The sequence below is a fragment of the Trachypithecus francoisi genome, unplaced genomic scaffold, assembly GCF_009764315.1.
Source record: "Trachypithecus francoisi isolate TF-2019V2 unplaced genomic scaffold, Tfra_2.0 Lachesis_group1, whole genome shotgun sequence".
Taxonomy (NCBI): Eukaryota; Metazoa; Chordata; class Mammalia; order Primates; family Cercopithecidae; genus Trachypithecus; species Trachypithecus francoisi.
Window position 1 is genome coordinate 33,576,472 of NW_022681454.1, and position 18,772 is coordinate 33,595,243.

Sequence of the window (18,772 nt, forward strand, 5' to 3'; positions counted from 1 at the left end):
AGGTACTAAAAGAAATATACCCAAAACTTTAAAAATTCTTTATCATAAAAAACATCAACTTTTATCATATTCCACAGATGCTTCTGTGGAGCACTCTCTCAAAACCCATCAAAGGTTACCTGATAAAATCACAGAAAGAAAATAGAAGACACTTGGCAGACACTACATGAACCAAGTGATCAAAATTAACCTCACCAGTAATGGGACAAATCACTTGTGTGGCTCCATGATGCAATGCCCTGGGAACACAATGATACCTCAGTTGCACTTGTGCCCATAATGCATAGCTTGAATCTAAACACAAGGAAACATCAGACAAATCCAAATTCAAGGCGATTCTACAACATAGCTCACCTGTACCAAAAATGAAAGAAAAATTGAGGAACTATTTCTAGTTAAAGGAGACTAAAGTTTATGAATCATTCTTTGTTTTTTCTTTTGCTGTAAATGGCCTTACTAGGTCCACAGGCTAAATCTAAATTAGGTCCTATAGATTAGAAATAATGCTGGATCAATGTTAATTTCCTGATTTTGATCACTATACTGGAATAAGGAGGGAATGTTCTTATTTGACAAAATATGTTCTCAAATATTTAAGAATAAAAAGAAAAAAATTAAAAAAAAAAAAAAACATGTCCTAATCCTTCCTTCCTTCCTTCCTTCCTTCCTTCCTTCCTTCCTTCCTTCCTTCCCTCCCTTCTTTCCTTATTTATTTATTTATTTATTTATTTTCTGAGACCAAGTCTCACTCTAGCACCCAGGCTGGAGTGCAATGGTGCGATCTCAACTCACTGCAATCTCCTCCTCTTGGGTTGAAGCAATTCTCCTGCCTTAGCCTCCCAAGTAGCTGGGATTACAGGTGCCTGCCACCACGTCCGTCTAAGTTTTATATTTTTAGTAGAGACTGGGTTTCACCATTTTTATCAGGCCAGTCTCAATCTTCTGACTTCAGGTGATCTGCCTGCCTCCTCCTCCCAAAGTGCTGAGATTACAGGCCGTTTGTTTGTTTGTTTGTTTGTTTGAGACAGGGTCTCATCCATGTGTTCTCATTGTTCAGGTCCCGCTAAGAGAACATATAATGCTTGGTTTTCTGGTTTTGCATTAGTTTGCTGTGGATAATGACTTCCAGATCCACCTATGTCCTTGAAAAGACATGATTTTTGTTCCTTTTATGGCTATATAGTACACCATGGTGTATATGTGCCATAATTTTTTTATCCAGTCTATCATTGATAAGCATTTAGGTTGACTCCATGTCTTTGCTATTGTAAATAGTGCTACAATGAACATATACATTCACATATCTTTGTAATAGAATGATTTATTTTCCTTTGGGTATATTCTCAGTAATGGGATTGCTGGGTCAAATGGTATTTCTGATTCTAGATCTTCACTGCTACACAGTCTTCCACAATGGCTGAACTAATTTGCATTCTGAGGGGACACATTCTTATTTATCAATTCTACACATGAAAAGTTTATAAATTGGAAAACTATTTCCTTCCTTCCTTCCTTCCTTCCTTCTTTCTTTCTTTCTCTCTTTCTTCTTCTTTCTTTCTTTCTTCTTTCTTTCTTTCTTTCTTTCTTCTTTCTTTCTTTCTTTCTTTCTTTCTTTCTTTCTTTCTTTCTTTCTTTCTTTCTTTCTTTCTTTCTTCTTTCTTTCTTTCTTTTTTTTTTTTTTTTTTCAGCAAAAGGGTTTTGCTATGTTGCCCTGACCTGGATTCAAACTCCTGCGTTCAAAGGACCATCCGGCATCAGCCTCCCTCATAGTAGCTAGGATTACTAGCACATCACTATGCCAGGCTTAGAAACTCTTTCTTAATTCTCTAATTTCAAATATCATTTCTGTATATGAATCATACATTTAAGTAATTTGTATACACAAATTCAATCACTTTTTAACATGCATTTGGATAAATATTAAATTAAGTAATATATCTAATATACGTAAATTTTTAAACAACTGTATCTAACCCTATTTACAATTTATCAAATTATTTTAAACTTTTTGAACTACATATGCAATTGAATAGAGATAATTTTCTCAAACATTGCAAGCACCTAAGAAAGTAGTTCATTGTTTAAAAAATTAAGGTCTTACTAAGCCCATAAGAACAAATATGCTAACTCAAGCATAAAGGTAGCATTTAGGCCGGGCGCTGTGGCTTACGCCTGTAATCCCAGCACTTTGGGAGGCTGAGGCGGGTGGATCGCCTGAGGTCAGGAGTTCCAGATCAGCCTGACCAACATAGTGAAACTCCTTTTCTACTAAATACAAAAAAATTAGCTGGGCATGGGGGCGTACATCTGTAATCCCAGCTACTTGAGAGGCTGAGGCAGGGGAATTGCTTGAACCTGGGAGGTGGAGGTTGTTGTGAGCTGAGATTGCACCATTGCACTGCAGCCTGGGCAACAAAAGTGAAACTCCATCTCAAGAAAAAAAAAAAAAAAATAGTATTTAAAATGTTCAAACATTTTAAAAAACTATCAGAATGCACATAAAATCAATGATTTTAAAATGTTTGTTAATTATCTTGAGTATTTCAACATAAATAAGTTTTGTTTCTGGTTTGTTTTTAAATCCTGGGATGATAAATTTCCTCATTCACTATAAGGGTATTTATAGAGCAACTTAGATTACTTGACCTTAACGCCGAAATAGAACTTGGGTATGGGTGAGATTAATTGGTTAAATAATTGCCATTACACACAGCCTATTAAGGAAAGTGACTCAAGAAGAAAAGCAACTTCGAACTTAGATGTGACACCCAAGACTATCCCAGAGAATGACAGTATGACTAATTATTATGGTTTCATTTTTTTCTTCTATGTAAATTAGGTTTTCTAATAACCATGTCTTTCTGCTAGGACTTAATCAACCATATTGATTCCCAGGTTTAAAACATTTTCCTTTCTATTGGAATAATCCACAATTAATATAACAATACCAATGGAGACTTGCATAAGTCTTCTGATTTTAATCGTTTTTTTGTGTAAAAGTGTGTCTTTATGAACAAGGAATACAGCAACACTTCAGAGTTTCCGACTTTCTCAGCAAACATGTCAAGTTAATCAATATAATGTTATCTTCTAATGCACAGGCCACAAATGCATCCACTACTTCTGAGGTATGAATAACATTTTATTTGTCACTGTAATTATTTTGGTTGCAAGCAAAGCTCCTTAAGAAAAGAATTTGATGTTTCATGGAGTATATCCAGTGCCTTCATGTTGGAGATTTGATAAGAATAACTTTCTTGCTCACTTTTATAGCTTCCATTCTTAATTACATTATGAAATTTGTTACATTCTATTCGTGAATTTTGTAAAGGCCAAATATGATACAATTCACCCTTTCATTGTTTTCAGTTTTTAAAGATATAATTAGGACTTTTTAGAAGATTTTCTTCATTACTTTTTCGTCTTTATGTCTACACTTTCTTGTTCTTCTGCTTTTATTTTCTAAATATATCATAATTAGTCTCATATTTCATCCCAACTATCCATAGAATTTTACAATTTTGTACAATCTTATTCAAAAGTGAACAAAGTTCAAAAATATTTTTAAAAACAAATAAATGTAAAAATATACATTATTTGTACATTTTTAATGCTAAAACTAAGTTAAAATCAATATATATAGTAATCAATAAATATTTAAAATTAAGTAAAATAATAGAGTTGACATAACTATGTTTTAAAATTAAATTTCTTTATATATAAGAATAAAACTACTCACAGTTCTAATGTTCAAAGTAAAATATATATATATATATATATATATATATATATATATATTTTATTCATGCATGCTGGCCCTATAGATGTATAAATTTAGTAGTTACAAGAATTATTTAATACCAAAAGAATTCATTCCTGACCGTGTACAGCTACTGTAAAACCCACAATAAATCATGGGTTTATCCAAATTCTCAACTTGGAAGATAAACAAAAGCAAGCAAATGTATAATTGACACTATTGAAAAATTACGTTTTGCTATTCAGGAACCTATTTCATTCCAGGTAAAAGAAGGAGGACCCGACAAGTTCACTAAGTCTGTTGCTATTTTTCCCAAATGCTTCAGTCTCTCCATCAGTGTTAGAAATGAAGAAATCCACAACTCTTATGACCTTGAGATGCAATTGTTTTGAGAACTTAGGGCAAAACTTGTGAAGTGCTTCCCTGGAGCATAAACCATGTTAGTCACTGGAGCGATGCTATGTCAGTACTGAACATTGAATCCCAAAAGAAAAGATAGCAATGCACTGTGAAGTATTTTGGGGATTGTAATCGGTGAAGACTTCTAAAGAACAAACCCAAGGAGAGGCTCATCTGTCCCAGGTTTTAGAGCAGTCACAAGGAATAGTGTTTACTTATTGACAAATATTTTCTAACTGGTTTGGTTTTCCCTTGCAAAATTCTCTTGGTAAGACAAAATATATCTTTATCTCACCCTTGGAGCTAAAGTAACAAATAAAGGTTAAGAAAAAAATATGAGAAAGTTACATTTAAAAGTATTAATTAGTCCAATACCACTAAAAATAAGTATACTTCATTTTCTATTTTGATTTCAATTTGAGAGAAAATGTCACAAAGTTTAAAGAAAAATGAGTAGTAGGATTATTAATATATTGTTTTGAGACACAGTCTCACTCTGTTACCCAGGCTGGAGTGCAATGACACAATCTCGGCTCACTGCAACCTCAGACTCCCAGGTTCAAGTGAGTCTCCTGTCTCAGCCTCCTGAGTGCTGGGATTATGGCATTCACCACCACACCCAGCTAATTTTTGTGATTTTTCTTTTAGTAGAGACAGGGTTTCACCATTTTGTCAAGGCTGATCTTGAACTGCTAACCTCAAGTGATTCACCTGCCATGGTCTCCCAAAGTTCAGGGATTACAGACATGAACCACCACACCCAGTCACAATTCTTTTAAAATCTTCATAATTATACTCATGGTCATCCATGAGTATCTTCATTTATGTACATAAAATATATACACATGAATATTTGTGAGTAAACAATTTATAACCTGATGATTTCTGTACATCTTACACCTCGAAAAATTATAATCTCTACCAATAACTATTTTTGATATCAGGCAAATAATTTAGAGTTTCTGTTTCTTCATCTTTATAAAAAGAGTAATAGTCTATTATCATAATCATAGCATTGTACACAAATCAAAGCCACCAAAAATACACACAGCTATAAACCACTGGGTCAAAGAAGAAATCATTGAGACTAATGAAAATAGTAGCATAACATATTGATGTGGTTTGGCTGTGTCCCCATCAAAATATCAACCTGAATTTTATTGCCCAGAATTCCAAAGTGTTGTGGGAGGGTCCAGAGGGGAGTTAATTGAATCATGGGGTTGGTCCCTCCCATGCTATTCTCATAATAGTGAATAAGTCCCTTGAGATCTGATGGGTTTATCAAGGGTTTCTTCTTTTGCTGCTTCTCATTTTTTCCCTTGCCACTGCCAGTAAGAAGTACCTTTCACCTCCTGCCATGATTCTGAGGTCTCCCCAGCATGTGGAACTGTAAATCCAATTAAACCTCGTTTTGTTCCCAGTTTTGGGTAGGTCTTTATCAGCAGTGTGAAAACAAACTAATACACATATGATATGCAGAAAAGTCTGTTCTAAAAGGAAAGTTTATAGCAATAAATACCTACATTAAGCAAACAAACAAAAAAATATCAAACAGAAAACCTAAAGTTACCCAAAGGAATAAAAGAAAAAAAAAAAAAAGCCTAAAGTTAGTAGAAGGAAGAAGATTACAAAAATCAGAACAGAAATAAATGAAATAGAGACTTGAAAGACAACAGAAAAGATCGAAAGAAAGAATACATCAAAAAATAAAATCATAAATAAAAAGGAGACATTACAACTCATACCACAGAAATATGAAGAATCATAAGAGACCGCAATGAATAATTGTAAGCCAACAAATTGTATAACCAAAAGAAATGGATATACTTCTAAATGCATTCAATGTACAAAGACTGAATTATGAAGAAATAAAAAATCTGAACACACCATTAATGACTAAGGAGTTTAAATCATGGCAAACAAAACAAAATAAAAAATAAATAACAACAACCAAAAGCCCAGCGTCTTATAGCTTCATGACTGAATTCTACCAAACATTTAAAGAACTAATGTCAATTCTTCTCAAACTCTTCCAAAAACTTGAACAGGAGACAATACTTTTAAACTCATTTTATAAGGCTAGCATTATCCTAATACCAAAGCCAGGTAAGAACGTTACATGAAAAGAAATCACTGGCCAGTATCCCTGATGAGCATTGGTGAAAATATCCTCAACAAAAAATATTAGCAAACTGAATTCAACAGCACTTTAAAATACTTATGCACTATTATCAAGTGGGATTTATTCATGGGAAGCGAGGATGTTTCACTGTATGTAAATCAACAAACAATATATCATATTAATAGAACGAAGAATAAAAATCATATCATCATCTCAATAGATAAAGAAAAAGCATTTGACACAATTCAATATTCTTTTATGATAAAAACTCTCAACAAATTAGGTATAGAAGCAAAGGACTTCAACACAATAAAGGCCATATATGACAAGCTCATAGCTAACATCCTCCTCAGTAGTGATTATCTGATTCCTATAAAATTGGTAACAAGATGAAGTTACTTAGTTTCACCACTTATTCGACATAGTGCTGGAAGTCCAGTCAGAGCGATGAAGCAAGAAAAATAAATAAAAGACATTCAAATATGAAAGAAATTAAATGGCCTATATTTGTAGATGATATACTCTTTATATAGAGAAAACCCTAAAGGCTACACCAGAAAAGCTGTTAGAAATAATAAACTAATTCAATAAAGTTGCAGAATACAAAATTAGCATACACACAATCAATAGTGTTGCTATATACTAACAATAAACTGAAAAACGAAATAAGAAATGGCCTCATTTATAATAGCACAAAAAATACTTAGGAATAAGTTTTACCAAGGAGGTGAGAGATCTGTATACTAAAACTTATAAAACATTGATGAAATAAATTGAAGAAGACACAAATAAATTTTTAAAACCCCATTTTAATGGATTGAAATTATTAATATTGTTAAAATTTTCAGACTATGTAATCAATAGATTTAATGCAGTCCCTTTTAAAATTCCAACGACATTTTTCACAGAAATAGAAAAAAAATTGCAAAATTTGAATGGAATGTGAGAAGACCCTGAATAGTCAAATAAATCATTAGAAAATGTTGGTTAACCTAGTTATCTCATATAATTATTGTGACTAGTTAGTCACACTAGATCATACTTCCTGATTTCAAAATACACAGCAAAATTCTAGTAATCAAAACAACATGGCACTGGCATGAAACAGACATGTAGCTCAATGGAATAGAACAGAGACACCAGAAATAAATCTACGCATTTATGGTGAACTAGCCTTCTACAAAGATGCCAAGAACACACATTGGTAAAAGATGGTCTCTTCAATAAGTGGTGCTAAGAATATAGGAAATCCACATTCAGAAGAATAAAATTGGACCCTTACTTCTAACCATATACAAAAATCAAATCAAAATGGATTAAAGATTACATGTAAGACTGGACACTAAAAGTTATAGAGGAAAACATAGGATAAAAGGTTTTTGATGTAGTTCTTAAAAAGATTTTTAGGATATGACCCCCAAAGACAAAGGTAACTAAAATAAAAATAGAAAAAAGTGATATTTCATACATCTAAAAGTCCTCTGCTCAGCAAAAGAAACAACCAACAGAGTGAAAAGGCAATCTGTGAAATTGCAGAAAATATTTGCAAATGATATGTCTGATAAGGGGTTAAGGAACTCAAATGAAAGATGACAAATATTGGCAAGGATGTTGAGAAGGTAATACTTTTACACTGATGATGAGTCATGAATTAGTATAGTTGTTATGAAAAATAGTATAGCGGTTTCTCATAAGATTAAAAATGGAACTACCCATATGATCCAGCAGTCCCATTTCTGCTTCAAATGAATTGAAATAAATATGTCAAAGAGACATCTGCTCTCCCATGTTCATTGTAGCTTTATTCATAATAGCTAGGATATGAAACTGATCTAAGTATCTAGGAAAAGACAAGTGGATTTTTAAAATGTAGGGTGTATACACATACACAATAGAATACTATTTAGACCTTAGTAAGAAAGGAATCTGTCATCTGTGACAACGTGGATGAACCTGGAGGATATTATGCTAAGTGAAATAAATCAGCCTTACAAATAACTTTTGGTCAGATAGGAAGAATAGGTTCTGGGACTCTATCATAAAGCATAGTGAGTATAGTTAATAATGATACACTATATTCACAAAAATTGCTAAGAAAATAGACCTCAAATATTCTCACCCTATACATACACAGAAATAATAAATGTGTGCATTACAAGATATGTTAATTAGCTTGATTTCATTATTATACAATGTATATAGTTATCAAAAATACCATAAATACAATTTTAAAGGTAATCTTTTAAATTTTAAAGGTAATGTTTAAAGGTTAAACATTAATAGAGATAAAAATACAAATCCAAATAAAAGTTAATAAGTCTCTCACCAGCTTTAAGGTCAAGGAATATCTTTTTCAATGACCTGGAACAATCTCTCTGAAGTGTAATCATCGAGGAAGATAGTACCCCCAATTCTCAATTTCTGGAATGGTAGGAGCTTAGCCTTGGGTGAAGGGGGCTGGTTCTCACTCCAAATTGCAAAACTACCTCTTGCTGTAAAAATATGGTAATTTGTTTTTTCCTTTGAATAAATCCAATTACCTAACACAGATGGTCACCTCAATTACCAAGTGAATTTAGGATCAACTATGTGTGACAAATGGTACTATCAAGTACTCTTACTGAGGACTAGTTATTATTTATTTGGAAAATATATATGTAATGGATTGTACCTGCTTGAATATATAAAAGGGTGAAATTTCTTTGTTTGCAATCTCTTTATCAAATTACCTATGTGTATCACATTCTGGTTTAATGCCTAGTCGGTAATATTTTTACTTTCTTTTTTACCTCTACAGAGAGGTTTTCAGAGTTGGGAGGATATTTTGTTTTCATTTTCACTAATAATTTTGGCAACAGAGATAGAATGAGTTTTGCCTTCTCTAAACTGAATGGTCCAGCTGAAGGTCTTGTGAGCACACAACACTCAGGTAAGATACCATGAATTATTATGCCTCTCTTTCCACTCTGCACAATTTTGGAATACCAGCCAAATGAACCCCCATCTTAAAATTCAAGATTTTACTATTAAATAAACATCGATAATACAGGCTCTAATGTCTCATCAGTATTAATATATTTGGAAAATACAAGACACCAGAAATGCTGCCTGAAAGTGTGTCTCTTAAAGAATTAATAACTTTCTATTATATTTGAAAAAATGTATGATAATTCAATCTAGCAGTAGACTGAAGACAGTTCTTCTGATTTGAATAAATTAAATGAATGCATTGAGGTTCATAGACAGGCCTTGTTACATAAGAATATGTTCTCCCATCGCCCAAATTCATAGGTTGAGGACCTAACCTCCAATGGGACTGTATTTACAGATACAGCGTAAAGAGATAATTAAGGCCAAAAGAAGTCATAAGAGCAGAGTCCTATCCAATATGACTCATGTTCTTGTAATAAGAGGAAGAAATACCAAGGATGGAAACCACAGAGAAAAAAAGGCCATAGCCACATGAGGATGCAGCAAGAAGACAACCATCTGCATGTCAAGGAGAGATGTGTCTTGAGAAACCAACCCTGCCGGCAACTTGATTCTGGATGTCCAGCCTCCAGAACTGTGAAGAAAATAAATTTTTGCTCTTTAAGTCACTCAGTCTATGGTATTTTGTTATGCAATCCCTAGCAAACTAATACAAATCTCATCTAAAACAAGTCAATCACTAGTATTTATGTGATGAATATTATTCCAAGAAAAAAATAATTTGGATAGGCAAAAGGGAAAAAAGCAAAATAGAATAGAAAATGTGAGAATTAGAGGTACTTTTTCTTTCACAGAACACTTCTGACCCTTTTTCTGCAGTGGCTACTCCCCCTTTTCCCCTGAACATCTTGTCTTTATTCCTCATTACCTCAGAATGAGTCTAGGGAAGGGAAGTTAATGACCTCTTCGATGAATGGTTTCTTTCTGCTATGGTTTGAAAGTCTCCCTTCCAAAATTTGTGTTAAACTTCAATGGCCAATATGACAATATGAAGAGGTGAAGCCTTCAGAGGTGATTAGGCCATGAGGTTTTCTTCTTTCTGAATGGGATTAAGGTTTTTATAAAGGAAATTTCACTCAAACTTTGGCTCCTTTGCCCTTCTGCCTGCTGTCATGTGAGAACGGTGTTCCTCCCCTCTGCCGGATACAGTAACAAGATGCCACATTGAAAACAGAGAGAGCTATTGTCAGACAAACAAACCTGTTGATGCCTTGATTTTGGGCTTCCTAGCCTCCAGAACTATGAGAAATAACATGCTATTCTTATAAATTATCGTGTGTCAGGAATTTTGTTACAGCAGCATAAATTAACTAAGATATCTGTGTCAGGAGCTTTTCCTGAAAAGAGGGATGAGGGAAAAATGTTATTATCTACTTTTTGAGGGCACAGGTTTGAGTGCCTCATGGTCAACTGTGATTTCACTCTATGTCTTAGCCTTGATTTCCCCTCCAAAAGTCTCTTATTATTCATGTACCATGAAGCTAGAAAAGCAGAAGATATAAGGAGACCTAATCACGAAAATATGAGAACTTGAAGAAAAGGCTGTCTTTTAGGAAGACAACAGGATGGAGAGTAGCTGCACTTGTCAATGGAAAAAAAGGCAAAGAGAAAAGATGTTAAATTGATAAACGTAGACACAGAAAAAGAAACCAAAAAGCTATATAACTTTCATTTCCTTTGTCTCAGAGAAAAACCTGCTTTTATTTATCCTGCAAGCAAAGCTGATGCCATCAAGAAGCTACTGAGGACTCCTTGTTCATCTATATGCCTTCTTTGCAAGTTAATATTATTCATTTATAATTTTTTTCTTTTTCTTATGCTTTAGAAGTTGAAGTAGTGCAAAGCAAACTCCTTTACAGCTTCACACATGGGGATGTGTACTGACTCCTGTATGGCATTTTGTAACCAGTCAGCTTTGTTCCTTTGATGGAACAAGAACATTAGGATTCTAAAGATTCTATCAGGGAGTTCTGGTGGACGAGGGAAGCTGATTTTCTGACACACATCTTCCCTTCCAATACACACACACAACTATGAAAGGACTTAATAGTTTAAGAGACACATTGAAAAGAGTTGCTAATAGCTGGAGTCGAACCCTTGCTGAGAAAGGTGAGGTGGAAGGTATAATGGTGTTCCCAGAAGGGGAGTGAGTCCCCCAATTCATTATCATTAATTATTCATTGAGACGTTCGTACAGTTTATTGGCATAGATCCAATGGCAGATGAAATAGCCTTCTGACCATAAATACCTTTGCCTTGTCTCTTTTGCAGGCTACAAAATAGAATTACAGAAAATGTAATAGGATACCAGGTGTAGAATATCACTTAAGTCTTATCAGTAGCTACTTGGTTTGGGTATCATCAAAAGAAAGACAAAGAAGAAAAAATGTTAAAGCTTACTGTGTTAATTGATCAATGAGCATTCTGTACTAAAGGGAATGATCTCTACTCTGGCCAATCTGTAAAGGTTGAAAAAGAAGAATCCATGACATTGGAAAAGGAAGTATAGAAGTAGACTGGGGAGGATACAGGAGGCACAGGAACAAGGGAATTAAGGAAGTCCAGAAAGCTATGGAATCAATGGAAAATGACTTAAAATACATTTAGGGACACTCAGATGTGAGAATTGGTAATAGTGGTGCTACTTATCCTGTAGCTTTCTCAATAATTTCTCACATGCTTTTGGTAACAGATTAATACAAGTTGTTGGTATTTTATGTCTTTTTTTTTCTCTTACTTGTTCTTTTTCCCCCCTAGTTCCCGTACAGATAACTCCTCTGAGGATCTGAGGAACATGTGTTCTTACCTTGTCCTGATTCCCCTATACATCTTTTTGGGAGAGAACTGTGCAACTTAAAGGCTACCTTATTTTGTACTGTGAAGGAACCGTCTCTGGAGCTCCTTGGGAAAAAAAGTGATCTGATTTAGCTACCCTGTGCATTTTGAAAGAAAAGGGCTATGTAAGAAGAGAGCATCTCACACTGTGCCAGAAAAACACTCCAAACTGAAAAAGAAAACAAAGTTTCACTTTTGGCTCTAGTGATACTTATACTTGCTATAGAACCAATAAAAAATGTTTGTCAAAAGGGTAAGCCATGATCACGTGCAAAAAGGAATCTTTTACTGAGAGCTCCATTAAAAGGAATAAAATCAATTATTACAAATATCAGAAAAGCAAGGAATAAATTTTAAAAGGGCACTTACTTTGTCATATTCATATACTTACAGTAAAGAAGAAAAGTAAATTTGATAGAGATGGTTGCATTAGTCCATTCTCATGCTGCTAATAAAGACATACCCAAGACTAGGTGATTTATAAAGGAAAGAGGTTTAATGGACTGACAGTTCATCATGGCTGTGGAGACATCAGGAAACTTAAAATCATGACGGAAGGGGAAGCAAACACATCCTTCTTCACATAGTGGCAAGAAGAAGAATGAGTGCCCAGCAAAGAGTGGTTATATAAGAAATCTCCTTATATAACGATCAGATTTTGTGGGAACTAACTTAATGTTGTGAGAACCAAACGGGGAAAACCACCGCAATGAATCAGTTATCTCACCTGGTTCCTCCCATGACACATGGGGATTATGAGAACTACAATTCAAGATCAGATTTGGGTGGGGACACAGCCAAACCGTATCATTCCATCCATGACCCTCCCCACTCTCATGTTCTTACAATTAAAAGCATAAGCATGCCCTTCCAACGATCCCCCACAGTCTTAATTCATTCCAGTATTAACTCAAAAGTCCAAGTCCAAAATCTCATCTGAGACAAGGCAAGTCACTTCTGCCTATGAGTCTGTAAAAGCAAAAGCAAGTTAGTTACTTCGTAGGTACAATGTGGGTACAGGCATTGGGTAAATACACTCGTTCCAAATGTGAGAAATCAGCCAAATAAAGTGGCTGCGGGCCCCATAGAAGTCCAAAATCCAGTAGAGCAGTAATTAAACCTTGAAGTTCCAAAATGATCTCCTTTGAATCCATGTCTCACATCCAGGTCATGCTGATGCAAGAAGTGGGCTCCTACAGCCTTGGGAACACCAACTCTGTGGCTTTACAGGACATAGCCCTCCTCCCAGCTGCTTTCACATGTAGGTGTTGAGTGCCTGCAGCTTTTCCAGACACATGATGCAAGTTGTTGGTGGATCTACCATTCCGGGGTCTGGAGGATGGTGGACCTCTTCTCACAGCTGCACCAGGCAGTGCCCTAGATAGGACTCTATGTGGGGGCTCCAATCCCACATTTTCCTTCCATACTCCTCTAGCAGAGGTTCTTCATGAGGGTTCTGCTCCTGCAACACACCTCTGCATGGACATCCAAGCATTTCCATATATACTGTAAAATCTAGTCAGAGGTTCTCCAACCTCAATTATTGTCTTCTGTGCACCCACAGGCCCAACACCGTGTGGAAGCTGCCAAGGCTTTGGGTTTGCATCTCTGAAGCAATGGCTTGAGCTGTGTGTTGGTCCCTTTTAACCACAGCTGGGGCAGAGGCTTCTGGGATGCAGGGTACCATGTCTCAAGGCTGTGAAGACCACCAAGGCCCTGGGCCAGGGCAAGAAACTTTGTTTTCTCTCCTAGACGTCTGGGCCTGTGATGGGAGAGGCTGTCATGAAGGTCTCTGACATGCCATGGAGACATTTTTCCCATTGACTTGGGAATTAACATCTGGCTCCTAGTTACTAGTTACTTATGACCAGGCTTGGATTTATTCCCAGATTTTTTTTTTTTTCTATTGCATTGTCAAGCTGCAAATTTCCTGAACTTTTATGCTCTGTCACCTCTTGAACACTTTGCCACTTAGGAATTTCTTTAGCCAGATAACCTGAATCATTTCTCACAAGTTCACATTTCCACAGTTCTCTGGGTCAGGGCAAAATGCCGCCAGTCTCTTTGCTAAAGCATAGCATGTATGATCTTTATTCCAGTTCCCAACAAGTTCCTCATCTCCATCTGAGATCGCCTCAGCCTGGACTTCACTGCCCATATTACTATCAGCATTTTGGTCAAAGCAATTCAACAAGTCTCTAGGACGTTCCAAACTTCCCCCTATTTTTCTGTCTTCTTCTAAGCCATCTAAACTGTTCTAATCTCTGCCTGTTACCCAGTTCCAAAGTCGCTTCTACATTTTCAGGTATCCTTACAGCAGCACCACATTACCTGGTACCAATTTACCCTATTAGCCTGTTCTCATGCTGCCACTAAAGACATACCCTAGACTGCATAATTTATGATGGAAAGAGGTTTAATTGACTCACACTTCCGCATGAAAGGGGAGGCCTCAAAAAACTTACAATCACAGCAGAAGGGGAAATGAACATGTCCTTCTTCACACGGTGGCAGGGAGTAGAAGAATTTGGTCAGGTGAGGTGGCTCACATGCCTGTAACCCTAGCAATTTCAGAGGCCGAAGTGGGCAGATCACCTGAGGTTGGGAGTTTGAGACCAGCCTGACCAAAATGGAGAAATCCCATCTCTACTAAACAAACAAACAAACAAACAAACAAAAAACTACAAAATTAGCCAAGTGTGGAGGCGCACGCCAGTAATCTCAGCTATGCAGGAGGCTGAGGGAGGAGAACTGCTTGAACCTGCCTGGCGGAGGTTGTGGTGAGACGAGATCATGCCATTGCATTCCGTCCTGGGCAACAGGAGCAAAAACTTTGTCAAAAAAAAAAAAAAAGAATGAGTGCCCAGTGAAGGGGGAAGCTCCATCATGAGAATTAACTCACTATCATGAGAACAGGATGGCAGAAACTGCCACCATGATTCAATGATCTCCACTTGGTTCTTCCCATGACAATGGGGATTGTGGCAACTAGAATTCAAAATAAGATTAGGATAGAGACACAGCCAAACCATATCAACGGTCAACCACTGATAAAAGAACTTAGAGAAGTAAGCATGTCTGTTTTATTAATCCCTAAAGTTCCTCATCCTGCATCTCTTCTGTCTTTGATATTATTGTCTGCAAGTTTTTCTCTGTAATTAATCCACGTTCTGATTTTCGTGCCTCCTCTTTTCTTTCCTTTCTTCCTCTCTCTCTCTCTTATTTCTATTCTTCTAGCAGATGAACGTAAATTATTTTTTGTTTGTTTGTTTGTTTTTTGTTAGACGAAATCTTGTTCTGTCTCCCAGGCTGGAGTGCTGTGGTGCAATCTCAGGTCACTGCAAGCTTTGCCACCAGGGTTCACGCCATTCTCCTGTGTCAGCCTCCCAAGTAGCTGGGACAGCTATACAAAACTACAGGCACCTGCCAACACGCCCAGCTAATTTTTTGTATTTTTAGCGGAGACGGGAATTCATCCTGTTAGCCAGGATGGTCTCGATCTCCTGACCTCGTGATCCGCCTGCCTCGGCCTCCCAAAGTGCTGGGATTACAGGCTTGAGCCACCGCGCCTGGCCTGTACTAAAATTATTGTGTCCTTTTGCTTATGAAGGAGTTCAATATGAGATAAAGGATTCCACAAGGGTTTTGATTCTCCTACAATTTATCTAATTGTTTATAAAACAAACAAATGAACAGCAATAACAACCCCTCTCAAAAAAAGAAAAAAACACTCAGACAAACTTTTCCCACCAGAGACATCTATAGTTATTCAAATACAGATGAATTTCCACAGGCCTTAGAAACTACAGAGCATGCAAAATTGAATACTTGGCTTTCGTACCATTGCATAAGGCCTCACTAGACAAACTGCAGCATTGCTCAACCGAGGAAAAGTATTGAGGTCATTGGTTGATAGCTGTGGGCCACAAAGTCCATTTTGCAGATGTAAGTGGATTACTACTAAAAAAAAAAAAAAAAAAAAAAAAAAAAACCTTAGTTTTAGGCATTAGCACCGGATTGTAGAGAAAGGATTCCAGTTTTTTAGTATGAACAATACATCTCATTTGCATAATTCTCCAGATCCTTGGTTTTGCTCCCTGTAAAATGAAGAGCTTATAAAAAGCTGAAATTGAATATAGCTTCTTCCCCACCTTTGCAGATTCAAAATTTTGAAAAGTATGACCTGATTTATGTGATGTTTATGCTCATCTTTCATATTTAATAATGTTTCCTTATGGGTCATGCATGTGGAAAACAAGTGTCCTAGTTAAGGCTTCCCTTGCTGTAGTGACCTATCTTTTTTCTTTTTTCTTTTTCTTTTTTTTTTTTTTTTTTGAGACAGAGTCTTGCTCTGCCACCCGGGCTGGAGTGCAGTGCCCAGATCTCAGCTCACTGCAAGCTCCGCCTCCCGGGTTCAGGCCATTCTCTTGAGTGACCTATCATAAAATGATAGAAGCTTCTGTTTTGCCTGGAATTAAGTCTCCACAAGGAGAGAAGATGATAACACATACTAGAGATGACTTTCTTTGGTTCTGGAATTAAAATGTATTTGTGTACGTTTTCAAAAGTATTCACAGTACTTTTCATAGTACAAAACATACATATGTTTTGAGTTTGTCAAGCAACAGCACAAATTAAAAAGAAAATGATTTTTTACTTCCCTGAGAACTAAAAAACTCATAGAAAATTGATGGTTGATTTGTTCTGAACTTTACCATTGCCTGCTAAAATTTCAATAATTAATTTTGCTGACAGAGCTTCAAAAGCTGTTGATAAAACATAGAAGACTCAAAACTTAGAAGCTCCACTTATACTACATTAAGAAACATTTTTTTTTTATTATACTTTAAGTTCTAGGGTACATGTGCATAACGTTTATATCATGTATAACTCCCCAATGCAATCCCTCCCTCCTCCCCCCTCCCCCTGATAGGCCCCAGTGTGTGATGTTCCCCTTCCCGAGTCCAAGTGATCTCATTGTTCAGTTCCCACCTATGAGTGAGAACATGCGGTGTTTGGTTTTCTCTTCTTGTGATAGTTTGCTAAGAATGATGGTTTCCAGCTGCATCCATGTCCCTACAAAGGACGCAAACTCATCCTTTTTGATGGCTGCATAGTATTCCATGGTGTATATGTGCCACATTTTCTTAATCCAGTCTGTCACAGATGGACATTTGGGTTGATTCCAAGTCTTTGCTATTGTGAATAGTGCCGCAATAAACATACGTTTTTAATGTTCAAAAATATGCTTCACAAAGGGACTATGGGAATGATCTAACATAATAAGATTTGGTTAGGGTTTTTTATTTTATTTATTTATTTATTTTTGAGATAGAGTCTCACTCTGTCACCCAAGCTGGAGTGCAGTGGCACAGTGGTGCGATCTTGGCTCACTGCAACCTCTGTCTCCGGGGTTCACACCATTCTCCTGCCTCAGACTCCCGAATAGCTGGGACTACAGGCGCCTGCCACCACGTCACGCTAATTTTTTTTGTATTTTTAGTAGAGACGGGGTTTCACCATGTTAGCCAGGATGATCTCGATTTCCTGACCTCATGATCCTCCCATCTCAGCCTCCCAAAGTGCTGGGATTACAGGTTTGAACCACTGCGCCCGGCCTGGTTAGGGTTATTAAGTCATCAACAAATCATCTGAAGAAGAGATGAATTTTAAAGTCACTAGACTCTGAGCCCGCATACCAAAAAAAGATTTTTTAAATACAAACATATTAGAGAGATGTGATATTTGTCAGCAGAATTATTTACAAGCTACTCCTAAGAAACCACAGGAAACGCTCTCTGAATAACTACCAGGAGCCTTTTGGTAGTTGAATTTCATAGAACTACATGTAAAAGGTAAGAGCTTTGTCTGTTTACTGTGTGTATGATGTCTGGATGGCCTGAGGCCTTACCCTCTTCAAAAACAAAAATGAAACAAAACATATAAACTGATTTTCAGGAAATGGTAAAGACTCTCTTAAAAACCTTTGTTCTAACTTTTGGGATACCACAGTATTTGAATCAAACAGGGAAAGCTATTTTATTTGTACCATTGCCTAGGATTTATGCAAATGTGTGCTGATTTCCATAACCTATCATACACCTTATATTCCTCAGTCCTCCAGATAAAGTAGATAAATTAAATTTTAAAAAATAATTAGCTAAGACTCAGCTATGTACCGGGTTAAAATCTCCAGAGTTTTGTCATTAGTCTTTTTCCTGCTGCCTCTGCATTCAAGCACAGAATCTTTCCTCTGAACCCACATTTGGCAGGCCCATGAATTTGGGTCTAAGAACATGCCCTGTGCCTGATACAAGCAAATCCTCTTCTAACCGTTTCCAATGCCTAAAAGGGTTTATCTCTTCCCTAGAAACCCTGAAACTTAAAGATAGTAAGATCTGGAAGGACATGCCAGTGGAAATTGACTATCTCTGTGGACCAGGAAATTTCATCTACAAAAAGGTATTCCAGAAAGAAAATACAGTCACCATGTTGGGAAGAAGGCTTTCAAGTGCTGCTGATCACTTGTTTGGCTATCAGAGATTAAAACAAAATGAAACAAAGACCAAAACCAAAACAAAAGAGAAACAACTCAGCTGGAGTCATGCTTCCCTGTGGAGACAGCACCCAGGGAAGATTTGACTGTGGTTCTCACAAGGCCTTGA

The 18,772-nt window shown here is 36.4% G+C and overlaps 1 long non-coding RNA gene across 1 annotated transcript in view; it reads right to left on the reverse strand.

Moving 5' to 3' along the window:
- The window catches only part of LOC117086325, an 88,590-nt gene that overhangs the window by 69,563 nt on the left and 255 nt on the right, over window positions 1-18,772 (reverse strand). The window contains exon 2 of the long non-coding RNA XR_004438286.1: window positions 8,608-8,773. This is a non-coding gene — a long non-coding RNA (uncharacterized LOC117086325). The remainder of the gene's footprint in view (window positions 1-8,607; window positions 8,774-18,772) is intronic.